The sequence below is a fragment of the Oryzias latipes genome, chromosome 24 (genome assembly GCF_002234675.1).
Source record: "Oryzias latipes chromosome 24, ASM223467v1".
In the NCBI taxonomy this organism is placed as follows: Eukaryota; Metazoa; Chordata; class Actinopteri; order Beloniformes; family Adrianichthyidae; genus Oryzias; species Oryzias latipes.
Window position 1 is genome coordinate 1,483,139 of NC_019882.2, and position 13,417 is coordinate 1,496,555.

Sequence of the window (13,417 nt, forward strand, 5' to 3'; positions counted from 1 at the left end):
CCTCGGAGGAGAAAGCTGCTTATTCGCTGCTCCATTTGTGGACTTACCTTCCCTCCATGCGCTCCGAGATGACGAGATTTCCATAAAACATGGAGGAAGTTCCCCGGCTGCTGCGCTCCGCCGTGGATACAGAACCCTGTTCCGTCTGCGCTGCACAGACATCTGATTACCCAGGGGGATTCCCTCTTCTGAAGCAATATGGGAACTTTTGTGATATCTGAATCAAGTTAAAAGAGAGCTTTGGTTCACTGAGATGAAAAACTTTGTTTGGAAGAGGACAAACGGGAGATTCTGAGCGGCGGGCGACGGACAGAACGGCGTGGAGCTCGTGTACTCACTCACCTGTAGATAGAAGCTTTTCTTTGGGGGTAACTAGGGATCCGAAAGTGCACTGAATGTACAGTGATAATAAAATCCAATGGTTTATGTAAAAGCTGTGGTTCTGGTTTATTTCTCTACAGCTGTCAGAAATCAGTCAGGAGAGTTTAAATGTGCACTCTGGATGTGCACGTGTACAGCTAAAGAGGTGTTAAGCTTTTTTCACGCCACCCTCAGCAACGCATCTTCCAACAACTATTTTCAAGGAAAACACTACCCAAACGTACGTAAATGTGCGTAAACTTACATATACGTATGTAAACGTACAGAAACGTGCGTGAATACCTAGCTACAGAAGCTTTCACAACCGTTTTCAGGCTCTATGTCCAAATTGTGTGGCTGTTGAACACACGTTGCCAGCCTCACCAGGTCAAACTTTGACCAATCAGGGACTCAGATTAGATAGTGACGCGGTGAAACACAGCTGGTTTATCTGTTGACATGGCAACAAGCCTGAAGACGTCTGTCTTTCATTTAAAGACAAACCAATGTTCCTGACATGATATTAATCTACAGTGGTGGACAAAATTGTTGGTACCCCTCAGTTAAAGAAAGAAAGTCCAACATTGCTCATTGAAATGACTTGAAACGTTCAAAACTAACAATAAATTAAAATTTATTGAAAATCAAATAATCAAAATCAGCCATTCTTTTTGACTTGTTGATTAACAGAATTACTTTTTAAAACTAATAAAATAGGGCTGGACAAAAATGATGGGACCCATAACTTCATATTCTGTTGCACAACCTTTTGAGGCAATCACTGCAATGAAACGGTTTCTGTATTTGTCAATGAGCCTTCTGCACCTGTCCACAGGTATTTTGGCCCCCTCCTCATGAGCAAACTGCTCCAGTTGTCTCAGGTTTGACGGGTGTCTTCTCCAAATGGCAGGTTTCAGCTCCTTCCACTGATGTTCAATGGGATTCAGATCTGGGCTCATAGAATCCACTTCAAAATAGTCCAAGGCTTTTCTCTGAGCCATTCTTGGGGTTTTTTGGCTGTGTGTTTTGGATGGTTGTCCTGTTGGAAGACCCATGTCCTGCCACTGAGACCAAGCTTTTTCTGACACTAGGCAGCACATTTCTACCCAGAATGCCTTGATAATCTGGAGATTTCATTTGACCTTCACAACTTCAAGACACCCTGTGACAAATGCAGCAAAGCAGCCCCAAAACAGAACTGAGCCTCCTCCATGTTTCACAGCAGGGACAGTGTTCTTTTGGTTGGATGCTTCATTTTTGAGTCGACCAACACAGAGCTGATGTTTCTTACCAAAAAGCTCCAGTTTGGTCTCATCCTTTTCCCAGAAGCTTTGTGGCTTGTCAACATGCATGTTTGCAAATTCCAGTCTGGCTTTTTGATGATTTCCTTTCAACAGTGGTGTCCTCCTCGGTCGTCTCCCATGAAGTCCACTCTGGCTCAAACAACCACGAATGGTGCGGTCTGACACTGATGTACCTTGATCTAGGAGTTCACCTTTAATGTCTTTGGAGGTTGTTCTGTTTCATGCCCAAATTGCGAGATATGCACCGTTTCAATGTTTTGCACCAAGCCTCTTTCAACTGTGGAATGAAGAAGAGGAAGAAGACCCTCCCTGCTTGACCAGTGTGAGCACCATAGGCTAAATGTTTGCTCTTGAACGCACGTCTAGAGCTTTAGTCACCTGCACCGGTACGGGTTGTCCAGGTCCATGGAGGGTCACAGGGAGGCGCACAGGTGTGCCTGCAGGTCCCTTGGGGCTCGTACGGCCACCTGGTCATTAAAATGGAACGTACCGTTGTCATGCGTGGGGTAAGCGTTTCGTGAAGTGTTTTTAAGGCCAGTGGAAGTTACACGTTGGTGAGGTGTGAGTACTGACTCCTTACTGAATGGCTAATGCTGTACGTTCGGGGTGTGCACGTGATCCATTAGTGTCCGTAGGACGGCCAGGATGTCCACATAAACATGTTGTAGAAGTGTTCTCGACAACCTGTTGCCTCCAGCGTGCCGGTAGCAAAATGTGCATGAACATTTTCTCTCTACGTGTTCACTGAGCGGTCTATGACCTTGATATTTTCTGCCAGTCGCCTGTCCTGCGTTCAGGTTTTCCCGTTTTTCACCTACAGAAAGCCTGAATCCCTCCGTGAGGGTAGATGACTCTGCAGGAAGTAGAATCAGAATAACAGGAAGCTCATTTGCGTTTTGATCAAAGTCTTTGCCAACTTTTCAATCTAACAAATGTTTTCTTTCACATATAAACTATTCTTCTTTTCCCGGTCACTATCTGCATTTGCAGAAAAGAGTTCAAATTACCTAATGGCTTGTTTTTATTTAATAAATCCAGATTTATTCTTTTTGCTTAAATTAAAATGTAACATTTTCTCTTAATGAACTTTGCAAATAATTAAAAAAAAAACATTTAAACTAAACAACATTTTGGTTTAAGTCCAGCATCAAAGTCTAAAATGTGATGAATTTCTTTAGCAATAAACCTGAAGAGCCAGAATGTTTCAAAACGTAAAGTTTGGATTTCAGCCGACCAGAGATTGTTTTGATCCACTGAATCAAATGTCCACAAATAAAAGGCAAAGATAAATCTACTTTTAACATTTAACACAATAAAATACATTTTATATAAACAATTGTAATAATGAGTTTTAAATACTGCTTGACAGATTTTAGACTTTATTATCATCAATAAATAATTATTATTTTTCCATTTGAATTTTTTATCCTGCATTTATTCAAGATTTGACTTATAAAATATTTAGTTTAATGCAGAAAAAAGAAAAAAATCTTTGTGTTCAAACTAAAAGTTTTTGTTTTGCTTTTGCAGTTTCCAAAATAACCATAAATAAAAATACATTTTCTGCTTATTTATTAAAGTATTCAACCTCATCAAACCCTGAAGTAGTTCTTGTTTTTTGGGATCCATTTGACCCAGTTTTCCTGGATTCAGAAAATTGGTTAAAATAATCCATCAGTAGTAAACGTTTCCCTCCGCCCTCCTCGCCGTCGGGTCGTGGGGCTGTAAAGGTGAACGCACACACCAGCACGCCTGGGGGGGGGGCATCCTCCTGCCCCAGACCGTCAGTGGGGTGACTGTCTGCACGACGTCCCGTTTGACCTTGATGTGTCTGCGACACCGGCTGAATGCACATCTGACACACTCCCTTCCTTTGTGGTGCAATCCTGTGGAAGTCATTTCATTTACTGGGCTTTCAACTTCAGCCAATATGGGGGGGGGGTCAGCCTGCGTTTAATCAGCCTGCCGCAACACATTCCCCCAAACAGAGTCAAACACGACGTCCGGGGGAAAATAAAAGTATCTCTCAAAAGAAGATTGAATTAAACGTTTAGATGGGTTTGACACTTTTTCCTTCATCCTCTTTGCAGGACGGACGGCACGTCACATTATCGCTGCTAACAAGCGGCGCCTAAGTGCTGTTGTGACGAGTTCTTCTTAGCAGTGAAGAGATAACAATGGGATTTTAGTGATCTCAAAGCAATAATCAAAGAAAAAATTCAGCTGATTCTGGGAGAGCCTTTTGCCACCACTGCAACCAAGCCTGCTCTCCTTATAAAGGCTTAGCCCCGCCCACAGGGCAATTAACCAAACTCTTCCTCAAAACAAATTCCTGCCTTGAATTTCTGTCCTGAGGATTCTTAAACATAACTCCAAAATTACAAATATATAAAAAAACAAACAAAAGATACTAACAACTGAAAAACAGAAATGCAGCTGTATTTACCCTTTTACTTATTTATTTATATATTGATTTTTTACTGCCATTTTTTAGTTTTTACTTCTATTTTTATTCGTTCTTGTGCTATTCGTTTCTTCTAACTGTTATATTTCCCTCCGGACATCAATAAAGTCCTTTTTTCATCTTATCTTGATAAAAATCAATTAGACAGAAAGGGAAACAAGGCAAAACAACAATTCTGACATGTGATGTCACTTCCTGTTTCCTGTGGACGTGTACGCTGATGTGTACAACGGTTTGGCTCTGGTTTGGCTGTTTGTGGAGGAACACTTAACATGGTGAGTAAAATTCTGTTTAAAACCAAGTGTGCACCTTTGGAATTAAACAAAATATGAAATAGGAATGATTTGTTTGTCTGGGTGTGTGCATGTGTCGGCTGAAAACTACAAACTGCTGCTGGGCGGGGTGGACAGAGACAAACACTTGAGGCTGGTGTTCAGCCACTGTTCAATCATAGTCCATTCAATCAACAGCTCGCCTCAGACAGATGGATCTGGTTGGATTGGAAGGTAAAGCGATTCATCGATTACGTCGGTAGTCAGCACACCTCCTGATGTTGTGTGGGAAGCTGCGTGGAAGGAGAGCATCTTCCTGAGTTGGCAGCACTCCTTCAGGCCAAACGTGGACACCATTGACAGTGAAAAGAAGGTTCCAGAGGTAAAGACTTAGTTTGGTCCCTGTTGATCCAATCTGGAATCCGTTTGCCCCCCCGATGGTCCTTTTGGTTTAACAGATGTACCCAAAGGGAAAATGTTTCAGCTTCCAGAGAAAGGAACAAGAAGCACTAAAGCAGCTTCCAACATGCTTGTCCTGGAAGAAAATAAAATGGATGGAGACGAGGAGCCCGGCCGCCTGGATCTCCATCATCTGTAGAAGAAGAAGGATCTCCATGTTCTCTCCATGTTCCTCGGAGCGACTTCGTCTCGTAAACCTGCTACCTTGCACAGGTCACCCCCTGCCCTGCTCATCAGTCGCTCTTGTTGCGTATTTCACTTTCAGTAAATCCATAATCGCACTCTGAGTTCAACCTTGCGCGCCAGCCGCCAGCCTGGAGCTCGGCCTCACGTGGGAATTATTCATCGGCTGGAGGTGAGAGTCCACCGGGGAGAGGCTGTAAAGTGTCAGTCATGGTTACCCCGAGCTGGGCTGTCTTAGACAATGTAACCAGGTGAAAGTGAGTGAAGGATACAGCGAACCATCAATATGCTTCCTGTGTAAATTGAAGCAGGTCATGATTTATGGCTCCTGGCTGCAGCGTCCATACATGCTGAATCTACTCTTTTTTTTTTCCGCTCCCGCCTGGCTCAAGGACAGGTAAGTGCTCCTCTCGGCAGCTCGTCCCAACCACCCTGCAGTCGGTGATGGACGGCCTACAGGAAAACCCTTTCAAAGTGATTGCAGCGCCATCTACAGGCGGCCAGGAGAGCAGGTGGGACAGCGCTGGGAAGGTCCGCCTGCTGCTTTGGGGTTTTCATCGCCTCGTTTGTCACTCAGGCTCGCTGAGAGACAGACGAGGGTCTCACATGGGCTCTGGGTTGACCCTGAAGCCCGTTCCCGCTCCTGTTGACCTGCCAACAGCTAGGAAGTGGGAGGGGCCTGAAGGTGGACTCCTGTCTCTCCTGAGAAAAGAAATCCACCCAAATTCACTCAGGATGAAGAGAAAGTCAGGAAGTCGTCTCTTAATCATGCAGTTTTCTGTTTTATTCGAAGGATTCATTGGTGCCGCTGATGTTGCTCGTCCACCTTTGGAGGCAGCCAGACGGCGCAGGACGAGCGCTCATTAGCATTTGACCTCCACATTATGCTGCGTTTACCTGCCTCTCTTCACCTCCACTTCTCCTCAATCAAACCCTTCACAGGAGCCTCTGAGTGTGAGGTTTGGATGCATGGCAGTGAAACTTCTGCACGACGTCTTAAACAACTTAAGCATGCAGGAACAAGCGGGGGAGCGGTTCTCCTCGGGGTGACGCTCACAGATGTTCCGTCAGCTGCTCAAACCCCCCTGAGACGACGAAGAGGAGCTCCAGCGGAGGCGGCGAGTGCGCTCGCAGCAGGAAAAGGAAAAGCTTCTGCGTTTGGATTGGAAATTGAGACTTTTACGAATTGTGCTCAGATAAATTCATGCCACACTTTCATCCCAGTTGGCTGAGCATCCTGAGACCACAGCAAAACATCACAGTAATTAGTAAGCCTGCCCTTACTTCCTGCCATCCATCTATTTATACTCTCTCCCGCTAGCTTACAGTCCCTCACACCCCAACCTGACCGTCTCACACAGCCACTACCAACTTTTTGGACATTTACCACACTTGTTGGTCTTTTGTGATCCATGCGTGACGTAGGAAACTCAGAAGTGTTTCTGGCATCTGTCACTCGCCGTGTGCCGACGGATCTTTACCTGAATTCGGATTTGAGCTGTTCAGAATTTTTGGTCGTTGAGAATTACGTAGTTTACGCGTGTTTTACAATAATTGTAAAGAAACAGCTCAATAATCGGTTCAAGTTCTATGTTGTTTTGTGCGTTCTTTGTGTGGTTTATTCATACTTTGCTTATTCACGTACGACCAATTTTCATCTGTGAAATATGCGCAAAACTGCATTTTTTCCTCTGATCCTGATTCACGGCAATTTCAACACCTGCAGTTTCAACAGACTGCTGATATCGATACCCTTTGTTGCCACCTGATCTGTACCCCACGTCACCAACAATGCAACCGTTAAGAAATTTGAATTAGGCGTAAAGTAGAGCGGACAGCGTCTGACCAGAAGATCGCAGGTTCAGTTCCCGCCTTGTGTTAAAGTGTCCAAACACTGAAAGCCACGCCGCTCCTGGTGGGTATAGGTTGGCGCCGGTGTTCGGCGGGGGAGCCGCCATCAGTGTGTGAATGTGTGTGAAGGCCTACATTAGTATACGCCAATTAGCATGATTACGATTGTGCACATGTTGTGATGTCACTTAGTTGTGGGTGGAGTTAAGGATAGAAAACATGTTTTTTATATCAATACTTTTTTCACTAACAAAAACTCTTATGATCCCCCCCCCCCCCACCCACACACACACTTACAAGCCCACAAGTACATAAATCTGAAGAAGTTTTTGCACGTTCCGTAAATTCTGTATTTTTTAGTTTTTAATCAGGTCACACAAACAGCCAGTTAGCGGAAAGACAACTAATAATCCTAGAATGATAAACATGAGTAAAAGCACAAACCCTGTATAAACACACACAAAGGCAGAAGCGCAGGCGTGCACGTGTGGCCGCGGCAGGTAGCTGTCTGCACTGTGGTTAATTGCACGGCGAAAAGGCGCTCACTCATTTATTTCTCGCTTCTGCATCCAAGAGAGATCATGAAGCCCCATTCATTTCACAGGACACAATTTTCATATTTAATGAGCATGACTCCAATGCAATTACAGTAATTAGTCAAATCTCACTCATGGCAAACAGAGCTCGTCACCATTATTAGTGGATCTCATTAATGATGTTGCACATGTGGCGCTTGCAGGGTAATTGGGGGCATGTGGCTGTGAGAGCGGGGTATGTGGGCTGTAAGGCAGGGCGGCTCTCACTGAAAGGGTTAACTAAACATTTACTCACTTGGGGATTTTTCTGTTTTCTGAGCAAAATATGTTCCTTGTTCTTCTTTTTTACTTCATGCAGGCATCCAGCAGTTATATACATTGTTGGTTTTTTTGAGTCAGTGTGTCTTATTATTATTATTTTGTTGTATTTTGGTCCATAATTTATTCATGCCATTATTTTTCCTTAGTTTATCACATGATAATTTTGGTCCTAGTTTCATCATTTGCTGTCCTGTTTTTAGGCTTATGGGTTGGAGATAAATCAAATAAAGTCTAATGGAAGGGAATTGTTCCCGCCAGGTTTCCATTGTTCATGTCGCTTGTCGCCTTGTTTTTTCCTGTTTTTGTCACTTCATTACAGGTTTCAGTTTTCTTCTGGTTCTACAATTTTAGAACAAATAGAGCATCAGCTAAACTTTCACATAAATGCATCTTGATGCAAAAAAGGAAAAAGCAAAGGTTGTAGCTCTGCAAGAGACTGAAGGAGACTGGTGTCACCAAAATAAAAGCACTCCCGGCCTCATTTCCCACTCAGGATAAGTATGTTTTTGTCCCTCTGCTGCATCGGTTTGAACTTCTCCCACAAAGTTTCTCCTTTACCGTCTTTACTTCTTTAAAGGTTTAAGCTCTCGAAGTCAAAACACTCATATAAAGGATAAATAATTTGTATTTTCTAAACCATCGAACGTTGTGGTTGCCCCGCCGTCAGAGGGTTGATTACCTGCTTAACCACAAGAAAAACAAATCCAACATGTGGAAGCAAAAAGAAACAGTAAGACGAACACCAAATATTTTTTCTTTATTTGAATTCTTGGGTTAAAATGTCAACAGTGTTCCCTGACATTAACATCTTTCCAAAGGTGTGCACCACACAAGTCGTCTGCAGGTTAGCATCTTTGCATCCTGGCATGTGTGGAGAACCAGGAGACGATTGCGTATCCACGGCAACCCTGATGTGGAGTGAAAACAGAGATAATCAGTTGTTTCTTGTGTTCCCACATTGGAAAATGCTGTCCCATCAGTTGTCACACACACAGCAAACAATTACTATTACTATGACTTTAACGCTTTCAGAAATGAATTAAACATGCCAGCTCACATAACCGGATCCCAGCCCAGGAGCACGGAAAGACAAAAGTGGGAAGTGAAGGGAAAAGGCCAGTAAAAGTGAGTAATGACACTGCAGCGTGTGACATTTTGGAGCTTCTCCATCCAGTCTGAACCTTAACAAACCTGCAGAGCTGCGTTTGCATCTGCAGCAGCCAATTACACCTTTCTTTTCTGTGAACATTTTACATGAGCAAGTGTGAATCTTTTAACTGCAGGACAGGAAGCACCGCTGCCATTTCATGTCCTTTCAGCTGGTTGGACTGGTGTTTACAAGCGAGGGATGAGTCTTATCATAGGAATGGGGTTTGATGGCCAATGAGAGGTCGCCGCTGAGTTGATGAGTGTGACGCTGCAACAGGAGAACCTCCATTACAGAAGCCTAATTACTGTAGGAGCTTTGGTGTTTTTAGAATTAAACACCAGAAAAACAACAATGAAGCCAAATCTTAAACCCCTTTCCTCCAATCCGATTCACGTCGGAGAGGACGTGTTTTGTTTGGGACGACTCAGGAGATGCTGATGCTCTGAGGAGTTCAAAGACGGACAACGTGAAGAAGGTCACGACAACACGAGGATGAAGAGGAGGACTCTGCTGGGAAGCAAAGCACTTCTGGGAGTTCTACTTTTATTCTTAATTATTTAAAAAAATGATTAGTTCAAGCTTGTAAACTTTCTAGAAACATCTCAGAGTGAATCTTCTCTCTGCTGAAGCTCAGGCTCTGTCTGACGAAAGCTGATCTGCTTCAGCAGCAGAACAGCTGCAGGAAAACGGCACCATCTCCCAAAGTTACAGATTATAACATCAAGTATTTTAAAGCATTTTCTGTTTTTGCTTTTGTTCACCTCCTTTTCTATTTTAAATCTCTTCTCTTCTGCTGTGCCGCCGAGACTCCACGGCAAAGATCAGAGACTGAACCGATGTAGAGGAACCAGCTTCTGTGGAACGAACTCCAACTTCCAGGGATTGAACAATATCTGTTCGTTTTTTATCCTAAACTCAAGAAATGAAAGGAAATGTGTTTTTCATTCCACACAAAAGTTGGCTTGAAGGGAAATTTGAAAGAGAAGTGGATTTTCATGGGATTGGATCAAACAATAAATCAAATCAAATTATGAATCAGTCAATCAAATCGTATTCAGCATTATGAACATTTAAAGACATCATTTCTTGAAACTTGTGAAGTGATTTGTTGATATATATATATATATATATACATATATTTGTTCTGTTCTATTGAGCTGTAACAGATTCTGGGAGTTATATTCCTTTCTGGGTCATACTTTAGCTTCTCCTCTTGCAGTAGTTGTTTGTTTGTTTGTTTGTTTGTTTGTTTGTTTGTTTTAGGTGTTTCCAGCTCCACCTCATCTCATAGACCTTTTAGTTCCATGTTTTCACACAGAGCTCTTCCCTGTTCCTGCTTGTTCCTAGAATTTGCTAAACTAAAAAAAAAAATTGCATCTTTGTCTTTGAGAATTCTGAGACTTTATGATTTAGTTAATTGTGGAGATTAACCCATCCTGACCCATCATCATCATCATCATCATCATCATCATCATCATCATCATCATCATCATCATCATCATCATCATCCTTTTACTCACCAATCACCTTTCCTCTGTCAGCTCTATTCCTCATTGGTTGTGGTATCTGACAGATTTCTCTTAATTCATCAGAACTTTTAGACTCTTTAAGTCGAAAAAAAATGGCTTTTTATTTGTCAAAGCTGTTGATTAAAAAAACAGAACAGAATAAAATAGAATAGAATAGAATGCTTTGTTGTCATCATATAAGGACCTCAATGAAGTTTAAGGTGGTGCATTAAGAATCATAAGAATAAAAGACAATAATCAAAGCTCAATAAAAGCAATAAAAATTCAGGAGAAATATGTAAATATGTACATTTTGTAAATATACAAATATCAACAGATTTTTCTGCAGAAACCAGTTGAAGGTCAGCTGAAGTGGAGCTGGACACCGGTCCACTTTAAAGGTTGATCTACTTCACTTTCTGATGCACAAAAGCTGCTCCTAAAGTCATCTTCATCCCGTAAAGACGCGTCTTTGCTACAGACGGAGCTGAACTGCGATCTAACACGCCACAAACGTCACTGTGAGGTCTGGACAGCGAGCGTCTCTTCTATGATATAATGTTCTAGGGGAGCAGAGTCATTTATCAAAGCATTTTCACACACTCTGGATTCTTTGTATATTCTAATTTGGAGCGCTTTGATTAATCAATTAATATTCTTTTCTCAAGGTCTTTTTATAAACCTATCATTAATAAAAGACGACATTCAATTAGCATCCCAATCTTGATTGCCAACTTTGTCATAACAGACTTCCTTTTTGTGTTTTTTCCTTTGTGTGTCTGCATTTGTGTGAGTCGGTTGTGGATTAGAAGAATTAACTAATTTCATTAATCTAATTGTCATCGCTCTCAACCATCCCACTAATAAGTACAAATTAATATGATTAATCAATCTGACGACATAAACTCATCCAATTACAGTTTTTCAAAGGCTGCTGATAGGGAGGTGCGGCAAATGAAGGGAGGAGGATCCTCCTCCGTGAGGGTCCCAGCCCTCAGAATTGAAACCAAGTCATGTAATTAGTCATTGTGGGTGCCGAAGAAATGATGGGGAAAGTTGAAATGCAGACCCCCCCCCCCACCAGTGGTCAGAGTTGATCCATGAAATCTGTGTTTTCTGCAGGAAAAAAAAAGTTTTTTTAAACCAGCATTAAAGAAATGGGGGGGGGGGGGGGGGGGCTTTTTTCTGCTCACCTCATCCCCGATACAGGGAAAAGCTGAAGCTCTCTAAACTTACTGCGAGGACTTCTAGGATGTGGACCAGCGAGGCTGTGGAGGAGCTTTGCAGATGTCTGGACCCAACGGACTGGGATGTGTTTAGAGCTGCTACAGACAGTTTGGATGATTCCACGGACACTGTGACTTCATCCCTTCAGTTCTGTGAGGACAGCATCATCCCAACAAAAACCAGGGTTACCCATAACAAACCCTGGTTCACACCCACAATGAGACAGTTGAGGAAGGAGAAAGAAGCAGCCTACAGGGACAAAGACCAAGAGAGCTATAAGGGCGCTAAGTACCAGTTCTCTAAAGAGGTGGAACAGGCAAGAACTCGGTACAATAAACGCCTGGAAGACCAATTCTCTGTCAACGACGTCACCTCTGTTTGGGGAGGGCTCAGCCAAATCACCAACTACAAGCCCAGAGCCCAACATGCTGCTGACGACCTACAACTGCCTGAGAGGCTTAACACCTTTTATGACAGGTTTGACGTCCCACCCCCCTCCTCCACCCCCCTCACTGCACTGGTTTCCTCAGCAACTCTGGAGCCACATTACTCCCCCACCACTCTCACTGAGGACAACACGACCCCTCCGGACCACCTCTCCCCCACCACTGTCTTCTCAGTGACAGGTGAGGAGGTGCTCAAGCTTTTCTGGAAGCAAAACCCACGGAAGGCTCTGGGCCCGGATGGCATCTCCCCTGCCACCCTGAAACACTGCGCAGGTGAACTGGCAGCGGTCTTCACAGACATGTTTAACACCTCCCTGGAGTCCTGCCTCCTCCCGGCCTGCTTCAAACTGCCCATCATCGTCCCTGTCCCAAAGAAGACCTGCCCAACTGGTCTCAACGACTACAGGCCTGGGGCACTTACGTCTGTGGTCATGAAGTCATTCGAGCGCCTGGTCCTCCCCCACCTCAAGTCCTTCACCTCCCCCCTCCTGGACCCTCTGCAGTTTGCCAACAGAGCCAACAGGTCTGTAGACGACGCTATCAACCTGGCCCTCCACTTCATCCTGCAGCACCTGGACTCCCTGGTACCTATGCTAGGATCCTGTTCGTGGACTTCAGCTCTGCGTTCAACACCATCCTCCCCTCTCTGCTCCAGGAAAAGCTCCTCCAGCTCAACGTGCCTGACTCCACCTGCAGGTGGATCCCTGACTTCCTACTGGACCGGTGGCAGTGAGTGCGGCTGGGGAAGAATGTCTCCACCACCCAAACTATCAGCACAGGATCTCCACAGGGCTGTGTACGTTCTCCTATGCTCTTCTCTCTGTACACCAACTGCTGCACCTCCAGCCATGACTCTGTCAAATTGATCAAGTTTGCGGACGACAGCGTCTTCATCGGGCTCATCTCTAACGATGATGAGTCTGCCTAGGAGGGAGGTGGGCCGCTGGTGTTGTGGTGCAGCATCAACAACCTGGAGCTGAACACCCTGAAGATGATGGTGGACTCTAGGAAAGTCACAGCCCTAGAGCTGTGACGGTGTGGGATTTTTAAACACTGGGGTGATGAACCAGCAGTGGACGCAGGGTCACGGTTAACCGCAGCACCCCCCCCCCCCCTAAAAATAAAATATTGATTTATTTTTTTTATTATGAATCTCATTTTCGATAATAATTTCAATATTAATTGTAATTATAATTTTTTATAATTCAATATTCTTAATAATTTAATATGAATGTCATTTTTTATGTCCTCTTTTGATGTTATATAGATTATTACTGAATGTCATTTTTTGCTGCCACAGATATATGAAACTTCCCCATTGTGGGATTAATAAAGT